Genomic DNA, 13,117 nt, shown 5'->3' on the forward strand with positions numbered 1-13,117 from the left:
GGACCCCGCGGCGGCGGACTGCGACCCAGGCAATCCCCGGCCACCCGGTCCGGGCCGGACACGCGGCCAGGAGGCCCTCACCCTTCAGGCCAACGACCCCCACCCGGCAGGGGGCCAGCCTGCCCGGAGAGACAGAGCCGCCCCGGCCGCCGACGCGGGCAGGCGCACCCGTCCCCCACGAAAGTGGCCCTCCAAGACCAGAGGGGCGCCCCGCCGTAGAGGCAGCGGGGGGGACCGGAGACGGGCCCGGAGAGAGGGAACCCCCCAACAAGGCGACACCCGCGCAGGCCCGACAACGGAGGGCCCCAGACCCAGGCATCCCATTCATTCATCCATTCACCTATCCGATACCTATACTAATAATAATATAATATACTATACATAATAATAATAATAATACTAATAATAATAATAATAATAATAACCATCTTTGTATAATATAATATTGATAAATTATTAAGTTTTTGATGTCCTGCCAATGGAGGCTCAAATCCATTCTCACCGACACAGACATACAATCACGCACCGTTTCCCCCTCCCCGGGGGGATCCAGCACCGCCAGAAGGCACCCCAGGCTGCACGGCGGGCCCCGCCAGGCCCGGGTAACCCGACCCACCCGTCCCAGGCCCAGGCCGGTGAGGGAACGCGGGTGATGTGGGACCCCCTCCCGCCCCTTGTGTTGAGTGCATGTGATTAATGCCATAAAAACAGGGAGGAGGGAGGGCCAAGCCCCAGCCACAGCCCCCCGCCCGAGCCCTCCCCAGCCACCCCCCCCCACCGCCATGAGGTAACCCCCCCCACAGGCCCCCAAGGCCCCCACCGGCTAGGGACAGGGCCCCGCGGCCCCCCCCCACCGCCCCCCAGGGGCCACCCGAGGCCCGCGCCCCAGACCCCCCAAGCCGACCCCCAACCCCAAGGGCTACGAGATCACCACCCCCCCGCCCCCACTAGGTAACGAAGCCAATAAACGGGGACCACAGAGAGTGCAATTCAGCCGAATGTTGTTCAGTGGAGGCAGACATTATCTCACTACTAATATGATCTGATAAAAGATTCCTAAAATGGTTGATACATAAACTGGATTTTTGTTTCCAATTTACTAGAATGGTTTTCTTTGCGATGCATAAGGCAGTGAGAACCCGGTGTGTCCAATTAGGATCTATTTGAGTGTCTCCCAGGTGACCTAATATACATACCGTGGGGCACACTGGGATTCTGTGGTTGATCCATGTGGATAAATCCTCACAAATCTCCTTCCAGAACCTCTGTACCGGTGTACAGAACCATAAAGCATGCATATAATTATCTGGGGTGTTCTCTGTGCACTGTGAACAGATAGAGGTGACAAAGCCCATCTGGAACATCCTTTGTCCAGTATAATGTATTCTATGAAGAACTTTGTACTGTATAAGTTGTAGGTTTGGGTTTTTAGTCATAGTAAACGTATTTAAGCATATTTGTGACCAAGAAAACTGGTCGGTATTAAGAGAGAGATCCGCCTCCCACTTAAAGATCGGGAGAGAGACTGAATCGTCCAGTTTAGACACTAACCTGTAGAGTTTTGATAACAACTTTAAAGTGCTTAGATTCAATAAATCTATTATCTTAGCGGGAAGTTGTAAATCTAATTGGCTAATTTTGTATGTTTTATTTATTATTGCCTTAAGTTGTTGATACTCTAAAAATGTATTCCTGCTAACTCCGTATTGAACAATAAGTGTATTGAAAGGTACAAACTGTCCTCCTACAATTACGTGCTGTAAGTACCGTATTCCTTGATCTCTCCATTGAACGAAGTTAACCATCTTTTTATCCTTTTTCACGATGTCTGGGTTGTTCCATATGGGTGTACGGTCACATGGAAAAAGTGAAATTTTAGCTATTTTAAGAAATTCCCACCAAGCTGATAAAGTTGTGCTAATATTAATGCTTTTGAAACATTGATGACGTTTGATACTTTGACTAATAAATGGTAACTCTGAGATTTCTAGTTCATTACAAAACACTTGCTCTGAGTCCAGCCATTGACTATCTAAAGGATGATCTTTTGACCATTTTACAATATACTGTAACTTACTGGCTATGAAGTAATACTGAAAATTAGGTAATTCTAAACCTCCATATTCTTTGGATTTTTGCAATGTCTTTAAACTAATACGTGGAGTTTTATTTTTCCACAGAAATTTTGATACATATGAGTCCAACGATTTAAACCAGGAAAGAGGGGGTTTGCATGGTATCATTGAGAAAAAATTATTTACTTTTGGTAAAACCATCATTTTAATGGTGGCTATTCTACCCATGAGCGAAATGGGGAGAGAGCTCCATCTGGAAAGATCATCTTCTATTTTCTTTATAAGCTGAACATGATTTAATTTTATTAACTCTGACAGCCTAGGGGAGATGTTTATGCCTAAATATCTAATGTTCCCTGATTGTAATTGAGTATTGGTTATATTCCTAAAATTGCAGTTAACACACAAAACAGTGGATTTAGACCAATTAATAGAATAATCAGACAGAGATGAAAATCCCTCTATAAGTGCAATTGTCTGTGATAGTGAAGATCGTGAGTTCTGGAGGAAGAGGAGTACGTCATCCACATAAAGACTTATTTTGTGCTCTAATATTTTACATTGTATACCTTTAATATTTTGATTTTGTCTAATAGCTGCTGCTAAAGGTTCAATAAATATTGCAAATAATGAGGGAGAGAGAGGGCAACCCTGTCTAGTGCCTCTTTGCAAGGTAAAACTTGTAGAGATTTGATCATTTGTCCTTACACGTGCCTTGGGAGAGCTGTATAATATTTTTATCCAGTTAATGAAAGATTCGCCAAATCCAAATTTATGCAAAGTTGCCAATAGAAACTTCCAATTTACCTTATCAAATGCTTTTTCCGCGTCTAAGGATATAATAGTAGTCTCCTGTTTATTGATACTCGAATAGTCTATAATATTTAATAATCTGCGAATATTAGTAGACGAATGTCTACCTTTAATGAAGCCTGTTTGATCCGGATGTATAATAGAAGGGGTGACTCTTTTCAGACGTTCAGTAATGGCCTTGCTAATTATTTTAAGGTCTACATTTATCAATGAAATTGGGCGGTAGCTCGATGGGAGCAAGGGATCCTTGTCCGGTTTTAATAAAAGACTAATATTAGCAGAGTTCATATTTAAGGGTAAGCTTTTATTCTCCCTAGCATTTAGAATCATTTTATAAAATGTTGGTGCTAATATACTCCAGAATTCCTTGTAAAATTCAGCTGGGAAACCATCTGGGCCCGGAGCTTTATTATTGGGCATATGTTGAAGAGCTTCATGGAGTTCTCCTATTGAGAGCGGTGAGTCTAAATTCGTAACCTGTTCCTGATGTAACTTCGGCAGATTAATGTCTCCAAGAAACTTAAGTACCTTTAAAAGCAAGTACTTTTCTACTCTTACTCGAGTAATATTTTGACTGAGCTACTTTTACTTGTAACGGAGTAAATTTTGACCAGTAGTATTTGTACTCTTACTCAAGTACTGAGGTCGAGTACTCTGTCCACCTCTGGGTATTTCCACACCAGCTGATCAACTGACCAAGCCTCTCATCCTATCCCTAGGGGAGTGCCCGGACACTCTATGGTAGAAACTAATTTCTGCCGCCGGTATCCGCGATCTTGTTCTGTCATTACCCATATCATCTGGAGTCACGGGTAGCTAGGTAGACACATTCTTCTGTCTGCTGCTGTCAGTTGCCATGATCAGCTTCCTTCTTACACCTGAGATATCTTCTACCTGGAGTACAGGTCCAGTCGGTGGTAGAGAGGGTGAAGGGAGAAGGTCACTGGCATCCCTGAAGGGGTACAACCGACCCAGAATCACTATTGACAGCTGCTGAAATGCCATGGTAGACCCAGAACAAACATGAGGACGACCTTAATTTGGTTACAGGCAATAATCTGATTGCTGTTGTCCATCTAAATATAGTTTATGGTCGGGATACTCCACCTACCTTAATGTGATTATCACTTACTGAAAATACAAACTTGATTAGTTTTAAGTTGCTATTTACGTATACATTTCTTGCTGCAACTCTTTCCTCCATCTGATTAACCCTGAATCTCCCCCTCACAGACTCACACACTTACAGGTGCGCTCCAATGACTTGCGTAAGGGTTCAGGGCTGTCTCATTCCTAAAGTCGTTAAGTGCGCGAGGGCTCCCAGCAGACATTTTGAGCCCTTACTGCTCACTTACTGTAAGTCAGCATCTCTGCAGACTTTTGGAAAGGGAATTACCCACAGTTCATTGCGTTGTGACATAAAAGGAGGTTACCAGGGAGAATGTAAACAAAACAGGGGGCGGAGGAAAATAATTCATGTACGACTGCGAGACGAAAGATGTTCACCTGTAAATATAAATACATAGCCCACTGGTGATTTAAATTCAGAAACTGTTGTCCCGTGAGGATTTTTCAACGGCCCTACTATTTCCTTTACAAACAGGGAGCGACCAACAAATGGAGGGAAGAAAACCAAAAAAAGGACAAATGAAGTTTTGGACTTTCTTCAAGACTAAAGACAAGAAAAGAGGCTGAGGGAGCTGGATGAAAAGGAGGAGGAGAGGGAAAAGAAGAGGGATGACCAGTTATCTAAGTTAATTGACATTTTTGGGAAGATGGTGGACAAAATGTAGTTTTCTTCATAATTTTTGTATTCATAATCTGAGGTTCAATTTCTTTTGTTTTCATTTTATATTAGACAAATCCTCAGTTGAGCTGGTGTTGAATAAACAAGACTTGCTTTTCTTTAATCTGAGTACAGTGTTTGAATTAAGATTCCCTATGTTAACAGAAATGCATACATGTAACATTTCACACACTGAGCAGCAAAGAGGTGAAATGGTGGACGGAGAGGCCATGCTAAGATGCTAACAGAGGCTAACGGACAGAAAATGTATCGGTGATTGGTGACAGTGAAAGTTACGGAAGAGAAAATGAGCGAGTGTTGAAATAAAGACAGTAATGTACCAGATATAATGCTATTTTAGCAGAAAACAATCTAAGTTTTAGACAAAAAAGTTGGAAAAGATCTGAGCCTGCACGCCGTGCAGCAGCGACAGACCGCAACACCAGGAAGTGACACATTGTGTTACCCAAAGAGAAGCAAGCACGACGAGGAAGGGATTTGAACCCATGCGTGTAGAGCACAATGGATTAGCAATCCATCGCCTTAACCACTCGGCCACCTCGTCAAGTGCTCATTAATTTGGTCCCTAATCAATTACTGCTAATTCAATTAGTGCCTACTCAACTCGTCATCATTCAACTACTCCTTATCAAATAGCCCTCATTCATCTCACCCTTATTTAACTCGTCCTTGCTCATCTAAAACTCATTCAACAAATCCATACTCAACTAGCCCTCATTCCACTCTTCTTTATTCAATTAGTCCTTACTCAACTAGTCCCAATTCAACGATTACTTATTTAACTAGCCATTATTCAACTAGTCCTCATTAAACTAGTCATCAATGGCCCGGTTTCACAGACAAGGCTTAAGCCTAGTCTCAGACTAAAAAGCTGTTTGAGCTGGCTTAACTTTAGGTCACTTGCACAGACATATCTTAAAATAGTCATAGATTTAGTCTGTTCTGGATTAAACAAAGCCAATTGCAAGAGGGTGGATTAGAGCTACTCTAGGACTAAATTTAAGTTTATATTAGTCCTGCAAAGAGGCAGGTTTAACTTCGGCTTAGTACTGTTTGTGAAAGGGAGCACAGATGGTTTGGGAGCATGGAGTATTTGGAATATCTAAATGAAGACCAATATTCACTACAGAAGCCAGCCAGACAAATACTTATGGATAGGAGTAATCCATTGAATCAGTTTGATGAAATAACTTTCCGAGACCGCTTTCGTATGTACAAAGAAGATGTACCGGAGATAATTACTTTGCTTGAGCCTAGACTTTCCTCCGTGTCTCAAAGAGGAAGTTCTCTCCAAGTTCTGATCACTTTGAGATTCTTGGCATCTGGAACCTTTCATCGTGAAACTGTTGATTTGTTTGGTGTCAGTGAAGCAACAGTGTGTAGAATAGTTCACAATGTCTGCAGTGCCATTTGTGAACTGAGAAATCTGTACATTAAGTTCCCTGATGTTGCTGAGCAAGCCAACTATAAAGTGCGATTCTACGAATATGGAATATGGACTATGGAACTTCCCAGGAGTGATTGGCTGTATTGATGGATGTCATGTTGAAATCAAGTGTCCATCAACTCCTGATGCTGAGGAGTACAGGAACCGTAAGAACTGGTTTTCCATCAATGTTCAGGCTGTATGCACTCCAAATTTAGAGTTTTCAAACATTGTTGCCCGTTTGAAGGGAGCAACACATGATTCAAGGATTCTTCACAACTCTTCATTGTGTGCTCAGTTTGAGAGAGGGCAACATAGTGGAATACTACTTGGTGACAGTGGATATGCTCCTATTTATTCACGCCTTGGCCACATCCCACAACAACTGAGCAGCAAAGATACAACAGAGCTCATATTCGCACTAGAGGGATGGTCGAGCGTATGTTTGGAGTGTGGAAAAATCGATTCCAGTGTTTACGCAATACTTCGTTTTGAGCCAAGAAGATGCTGCAAGGTGATCATTGCTACAGCTGTGCTGCACAACTACCTGAAGCAGCATAATTGTCCTGACCCTGCAATGGAAGACCAGAATGATCCAGATGTGCTCATGCCGGTGGCAGTAAATAACCAACGAGAACTTGCACTCAGAGCTGCTTTCACATTGCAGCACTTCAGTTAGAAAAGAGATACATTTAACCATGGAATGTATTGATTATGGCTTGTTTTTGCCTTAATAGTGTTTGTTGTGTACAACATATATAAATAGTGTGCTGAAAAATTAAATGAGAAACTCAACCAAGGCTGTTCTAAAATGTAGGTTGTGGTGACTACAATACTCACACTCTTGTCAAGTGAGAAAACATTTATTTTCATAACATATTTCATTACATTACATAGCTATCTCTTGCATCTTTATTTGAACAGCTCTCTCTTCTAATTTCATATCCAATTCGACCTGTAGAATTCTCATTTTCATGTCATGCTCTTCTTTCATTTTCTGCTCATGAAATTCTAAGGCTAACTTTTCATGCATGGACATCCTTTTTGGTCTCTGCTGGAAGGTGGTGACAGCATCTTTTCTCTGGAATGCCATGCCAGATGTGGAGGGTGCACAGTCACCTTACACTGGCTCTTCCACCAGGGTTAGAATAATTTCCTCTGGGAAAAGAACACTGTTAGATCCAAAAACTCACATGGTCCTTGGAATTAAATAAAAATAAAGATAGACACAGACAGTGGAATAATCATGTACAGAAGGAGGTAAATAATTTACTTTCTATGGTATATTTACCATTTGTGCTTAGTTCTTCATGCCCACTCTCCAAATGGTCATCATCTGGTATACCATCTAGAGGTTGCTGGTCTTCTATTATTCCAGTCAACAAGTCAGCCAATTCATCGGCCTTGTCTTTACTTGGTGGGGGTCCACCACCAGTAGTAAATCTCTCTCTTCTGGCCTCTGCATTCCTTTTTTTCAAATCTAATTTGATGTTCTTCCACAGAGTCTATGAAGGCAGATATCATTCAATATAAACAATGTCACAAAACTATATCACATCTGTGATATACAGATCATAATAGACATGTCTCACCTGCAGTTGCTGTACCGCTCTTGTGGTTACATTTTCATTTGAGTTGAATTCACTGCAAATGGCAGCCCAAGCACTCCTCTTCTTATGTTCAATAGCAGCATGATTTCCCACAATTTGTTTAAGTAGAGTTTTTTCATACTCAGTATAGTTCTTTTAGCGTGTTCTTTTAGTTTCAGCCATGTTTGGGGTCAAAATTCCCTCCAGCAAAACTGTCCTCAATTCCATTCCAGGTTTTTGTGAGCACCATTAGGCTAACAGACTGTGCTCCCACTTAAGCTAATGAGGTGTTCTCATTTAAGCTTACTCCAGGACTCCACAGTCTGGGACTAACTAAGACAAATGTAAGCCACGCTCATGCAAGCCACTTAAATGACCTAGCTTTACTAGTCTGACTTAGGCCTACTCCTGGCTTGATATAAGCCTTGTCTGTGAAACCGGGCCAATGATGCAGTTCAACTAGACATCAATGTGTGCTGTCTACACCTGTTTATATAGTGGTCTCTGTAGTCCAAAAACTAACCAGGTAACAGTCATATTTAGATAGAACTGTTAGTTCTCCTGTTAATGGTTCATTAATACTAATATATCTGCACTTGTTTTACCTTTGACAACATATCGGTGTTTCAACTTTCCCTGTTCTTCATCCTTTCTTTTCTATCTCACTCCTCTTCTTGCTCTAGCCACCTGTTTTTCAGCAGGTAGGTCTTCTCTCTGAAAGGGGGGTTGTTCCATGCCAGTGTTTATTTGACAGTTGTTTGGGGGTCATGCGATTGGTCTCTGGAAAGCACCTAGCTTGTATTGTATTGATGCTTTACTATATAAACAAAATGAAGCTTAAAGGTAATGCTACTGAGCATCTTAGGTTATTTGAAGCAAAGACAGCATTCGACCATGCTGGGATACCACCACCGCATAGTAACTCCAAGGAACACCTCAAAGCACAGGAGAAGCAAGCACGACGAGGATGGGATTTGAACCCATGCGTGCAGAACACAATGGATTAGCAATCCATCGCCTTAACCACTCGGCCACCTCGTCTAGTCGTCGTTAACCTAGTCCCTAATCAATTACTGCTAATTCAATTAGTGCCTACTCAACTCATCATCATTCAACTACTCCTTATCAAATAGCCCTCATTTAACTTATTTAACTCGTCCTTGCTCAACTAGCCCTCATTCAACTCATCTTTATTCAATTAGTCCTTACTCAACTAGTCCCAATTTAACGATTACTTATTTAACTGGCCATTATTCAACTAGTCCTCATTAAACATCAATGATGCAGTTCAACTAGACATCAATGTGTGCTGTCTACACCTGTTTATCAAAGTAGGAGTCGGGGAGTGAACCCGCAGTGGACGCAACAGATTACCGTGTTTGCAATGTAACATTACCAGTACAGCATCATAAACTACAGCTAGAAAAGTTACTTTACTTAGCAGATAAAGTAATGTTAGCTGAGCATTAGCTCGCCAGCTCTACTTACCATTCTTTGTGCAACTTCAGATGTCGAACGAAGTTGGAAGTTGTTTCCTCTCCGTCTGTGATCTTCGACCTGCATGTTTTGCACACCGCAATTTCTTTTTTTGTTCACCACCTCATAGTTTTTGTACCCAAACGAAATTATCTTCGGTATCATTTTTGCAAACCGGCGCTTTGGTTACCATTTCTTCGTCATTGGTTGTCCTGCAATTTGATTGGATGCTGTCGCAACGTGGATCTAATTTGATTGGATGCTTTGCCAGCTCGCACACACACAAATGCATACACACGCACACACACACGCACACACACACACACACACACACACACACACACACACACACACACACACACACACACACACACACACACACACACACACACAGAGCGTGTTCGTTATTAACATACTTTTTAATCTTTGTGTTTTGGTGAAAGTAGCAAGTCTTCTCAAGTTCAAGTCGAGTTGCAAGTCTTAACACTTTGTCAAGTCGAGTCTAAAGTCATCAAATTCATGACTCGAGTCTAGCTCGAGTCCACACCTCTGGAGATTACTCTGTTCATGGTGTCGTTGAGCGTGGTTTCAATCTCCTGTGTGTTAGCCGTCTCGGCCTGTGAGGAGCGGAGCTGTGTCAACTCACCGGTCAGTTCTTCTCGTAAAGCTTGTATGTCCGCGGTTGTCTGCGCGCGGAGAGACTCAATGTCATTTTTAACTCCTTGAGACGATGCCATGATTTCAGACTTTATCTGTGTCAGCACCGCTTCTCTGGAAGTTTGAAGTTCCTCTCGGAGCATCTGCAGGGAGAGAGCGGCCTCGGGGCCAGGTGTCTTGCCTTGTGGGGTCGCTGCTGCTCTGTCGGCCATGTTGAGGCTGCCTCGTGTGAACGGATATATATATTGCTGTAACTGTGTCCCTTGTTGTTTCCCTTTTCGTGCGGGCATATCAAAGTTCTGTTACCAATAGGGAGCGGAGACCGGACCAGGATGAGCGGTTTTTAATGGATAATTATCCTCATTATCATATTCAATTGTATGTATTTGAGGGAGGATTGAGCGGAATGTTGTGCTCCCGCATGTGCACTCAAATCCACGTTTATTGTGATGTTCAAAGAAACGTGCATTGATTTGGGCGTACGCACAGTTTTGAAAAACGCAAGAATTACACGCACATTGAAATCCACGCACTCTTTGTACATGAGGCCCCTGGTCCAGTTGGTGGTAGAGAGGGTGAAGGGAGAAGGTCACTGGCATCTGACCCAGAATCACTATTGACAGCTCCTGAAAAGCCATGGTAGACCCAGAACAAACATGAGGACAACGTTAATTTGGTTACAGGCAATAATCTGATTGCTGTTGTCCATCTAAATATAGTTTATGGTCGGGATACTCCACCTACCTTAATGTGATTATCACTTACTGAAAATACTAACTTGATTAGTTTAATGTTGCTATTTACATATACATTTCTTAATGCAACTCTTTCCTCCATCTGGTTATGTTGGGAGTATTGTGGTCCATGTAAACGTAGTCAGTTGTAGCATCAGCTGAGGTAAGAATGGTTCCTTGGAGTCAGAACACAGCAGCTGTGTGTCGTTAGCCCGTTAAGCTGTGGTTGGTCAGAACTGGTCCCTGGCAACATTTAAAAACTCTCAGCTGTGCTGACTCCTTTACTTCTGACTTTCATTATGAAGACTGCAGGCTTCTTCCTGAGGTTTGCTACAGTCTTGGTTGGCAGCAACTGTTTCCAGCTGGTTCTAGAAGTTTCTGATGTTGTGTTCTTGTTTTTCAGGGTTTCCCTCTGTGTGTTGTTGATTGTGGAGTCATGTGGGATGCATTTGAAGGGTAGGCTATGGTTTGCTGAAGACTTGGCATGTGTAGTTGTACCACACTCAGCTTAAATCTTCTGTTTTATGTCCCCAGGATCAAAATCTCACCAACAGAGTGGTGGTGGCAGCGGTGCTGGTGGCAACTTTGCCTCCTACCAGGGAGCACCCACAGGTCACTCAGCACCAGTACTCTACAGTGCCCCTAGACTGGTATCTGCACCAGTATTTGTCCAAAACCCTAACCCCCCTCAGCTTGTTGGCTACACAACTCCAGTAGGGAGCAGCCTGGACTCGGCTGCACCTGCTGTGGGATACTATGTCGGTACTGGGTCTGCTGTGCCCCTTCAGGCAGGAGCTGTCGGTACTGGGTCACTTGTGCCCCTTCAGGCAGGAGCTGTCGGTACTGGGTCTGCTGTTCCCCTTCAGCCTGGCTATGTTGTCTCTGGTTCTTCTGTACCCTTTCAATCAGGATCTGTTGGTTCAGGGCTGACTGGAGCAGGTCAGTCTTGTCTACCAAATAAGTCTGATGCATGGTACTAGTCTTGTGGTTGGGTACTGTATCCTGACTCTTTTCTCCACAGAAACCGAGTGGGCTGTTCCTCCCCAAAGCTTGACTGAAGCAGCAGATGATGCCCAGACCATGGATGCCAGTGACTTTCTCCCATCACCCCCTCTACCACCACCTGAACCTAGATTCCAGGCAGGAGAAGCTGCCAGTGTTATGAGGGAAGCTGAACTTGGCAACTTCCAGCGGCAGACGGAAGAATTTGGCTATCCAGCTGACCAACTGGGCCAAGGACAGCAGGGATTCACAAGTGTGGTGGTTCCCCAGTTTGGTGTGGGTGGTTTCTCGGCTTCCCCCAATCCAGACTTTGACTTCAAACTCCTGTATGGCCTGTACCCTCCTGGCACCCAGACTACCTTCAGCCAGCACCATGAGAAGGGCAAAGACTACTCACAGGCCGTCCACTACTTGACAGAGCATGCTTCTGACGACCATGGTTCTGTGCAGCAGAAAAAGGTCTTCCAAGCTGCCTCCTAGACTTCTGCAGGAAATGCTTAGGTGTCTCAAGGCTGGCAGAAATATGTCCTCTGCATAAAAGATTCTGATCACCTTTGGCCAATAAAGATTACTCCCCACATCAATGTGTGTCCTGAAGGTCTGGCATTACAAGCCATATCCTGATGTTGGTAGCATTGCTGTGCAGTCTAAGCATGGATGCTGCTTAGACCTTCACTTGCAGAAGGTTGGTGGTTGCCAGAGCCTCCACATGGCCATGGTTCCTGGGGAAAGTGCTGTAGACCAATATGGGACTGCTTAGAATTATGACCACATTGCAGATAAAATGTATTTTAAAAGGTGGTTGGTTTTGGGACTGGACTAAAAGAATCCTCCTAGTTGCAAAGCTCACCTTTTGAAACTTGCACAGGTTTAGTCAAACGGGGAGTGGCTGATGGCTGTAAGCCTGCACGCCAAGAGTTTCACCAATACAGCAAACTTTGCCACAGTACATGGCATACTACCACACTGGAGCATCACAAGTCTGAGCAGGCAATGGTTCAAATGTTCATGACAGGGGCTTCTCCACAAGGCTATGCAACATTTTAAACAATTTTGCTGGTTTTTGGGAAACGGATTTAAAGCTACAAAATTTGCTCGACTGAAAGACCTTATCGGGGCAGGAATGGGGAAAAAGGGCATGGAAAAACTTGATTTCTGGTCGCCTGGATTGTGGATTATTACCCACAAATGCATCAATGGACACGCACCACCATATCTAGAAGACCTCATCACTCCACAAACCTCCACCCGTTCCCTCAGATCTACAGGCAGCTGCTCCTCCGAGTCCCAAAAACCAGACTCCGCACCATGGGAGACCGAGCCTTCTGCTCACCAGCACCAGCTTGTAGCCCTCATTCAACTCGTCTTTATTCAATTAGTCCTCTCTCAACTAGTCCCAATTCAACGATCACTTATTCAACTAGCCATTATTCAACTAGTCCTCATTAAACTAGTCATCGATGATGCAGTTCAACTAGACATCAATGTGTGCTGTCTACACCTGTTTATATAGTGGTCTCTGTAGTCCAACAACTAAC

General features: G+C 43.6%; 2 non-coding genes across 2 annotated transcripts; both read right to left on the minus strand.

The window, feature by feature from the left end:
* Positions 1-5,157: 5,157 nt before the first annotated feature.
* Positions 5,158-5,239, minus strand: trnas-gcu (transfer RNA serine (anticodon GCU)). Its single transcript has one exon. It is a non-coding gene; the product is annotated as a tRNA-Ser (tRNA).
* A 3,430-nt stretch (positions 5,240-8,669) lies between these two features.
* On the minus strand, positions 8,670-8,751 carry trnas-gcu (transfer RNA serine (anticodon GCU)). The gene has a single exon. It is a non-coding gene; the product is annotated as a tRNA-Ser (tRNA).
* Positions 8,752-13,117: the final 4,366 nt, after the last annotated feature.

The sequence above is a fragment of the Cololabis saira genome, chromosome 23 (genome assembly GCF_033807715.1).
Source record: "Cololabis saira isolate AMF1-May2022 chromosome 23, fColSai1.1, whole genome shotgun sequence".
Lineage (NCBI taxonomy): Eukaryota > Metazoa > Chordata > Actinopteri > Beloniformes > Belonidae > Cololabis > Cololabis saira.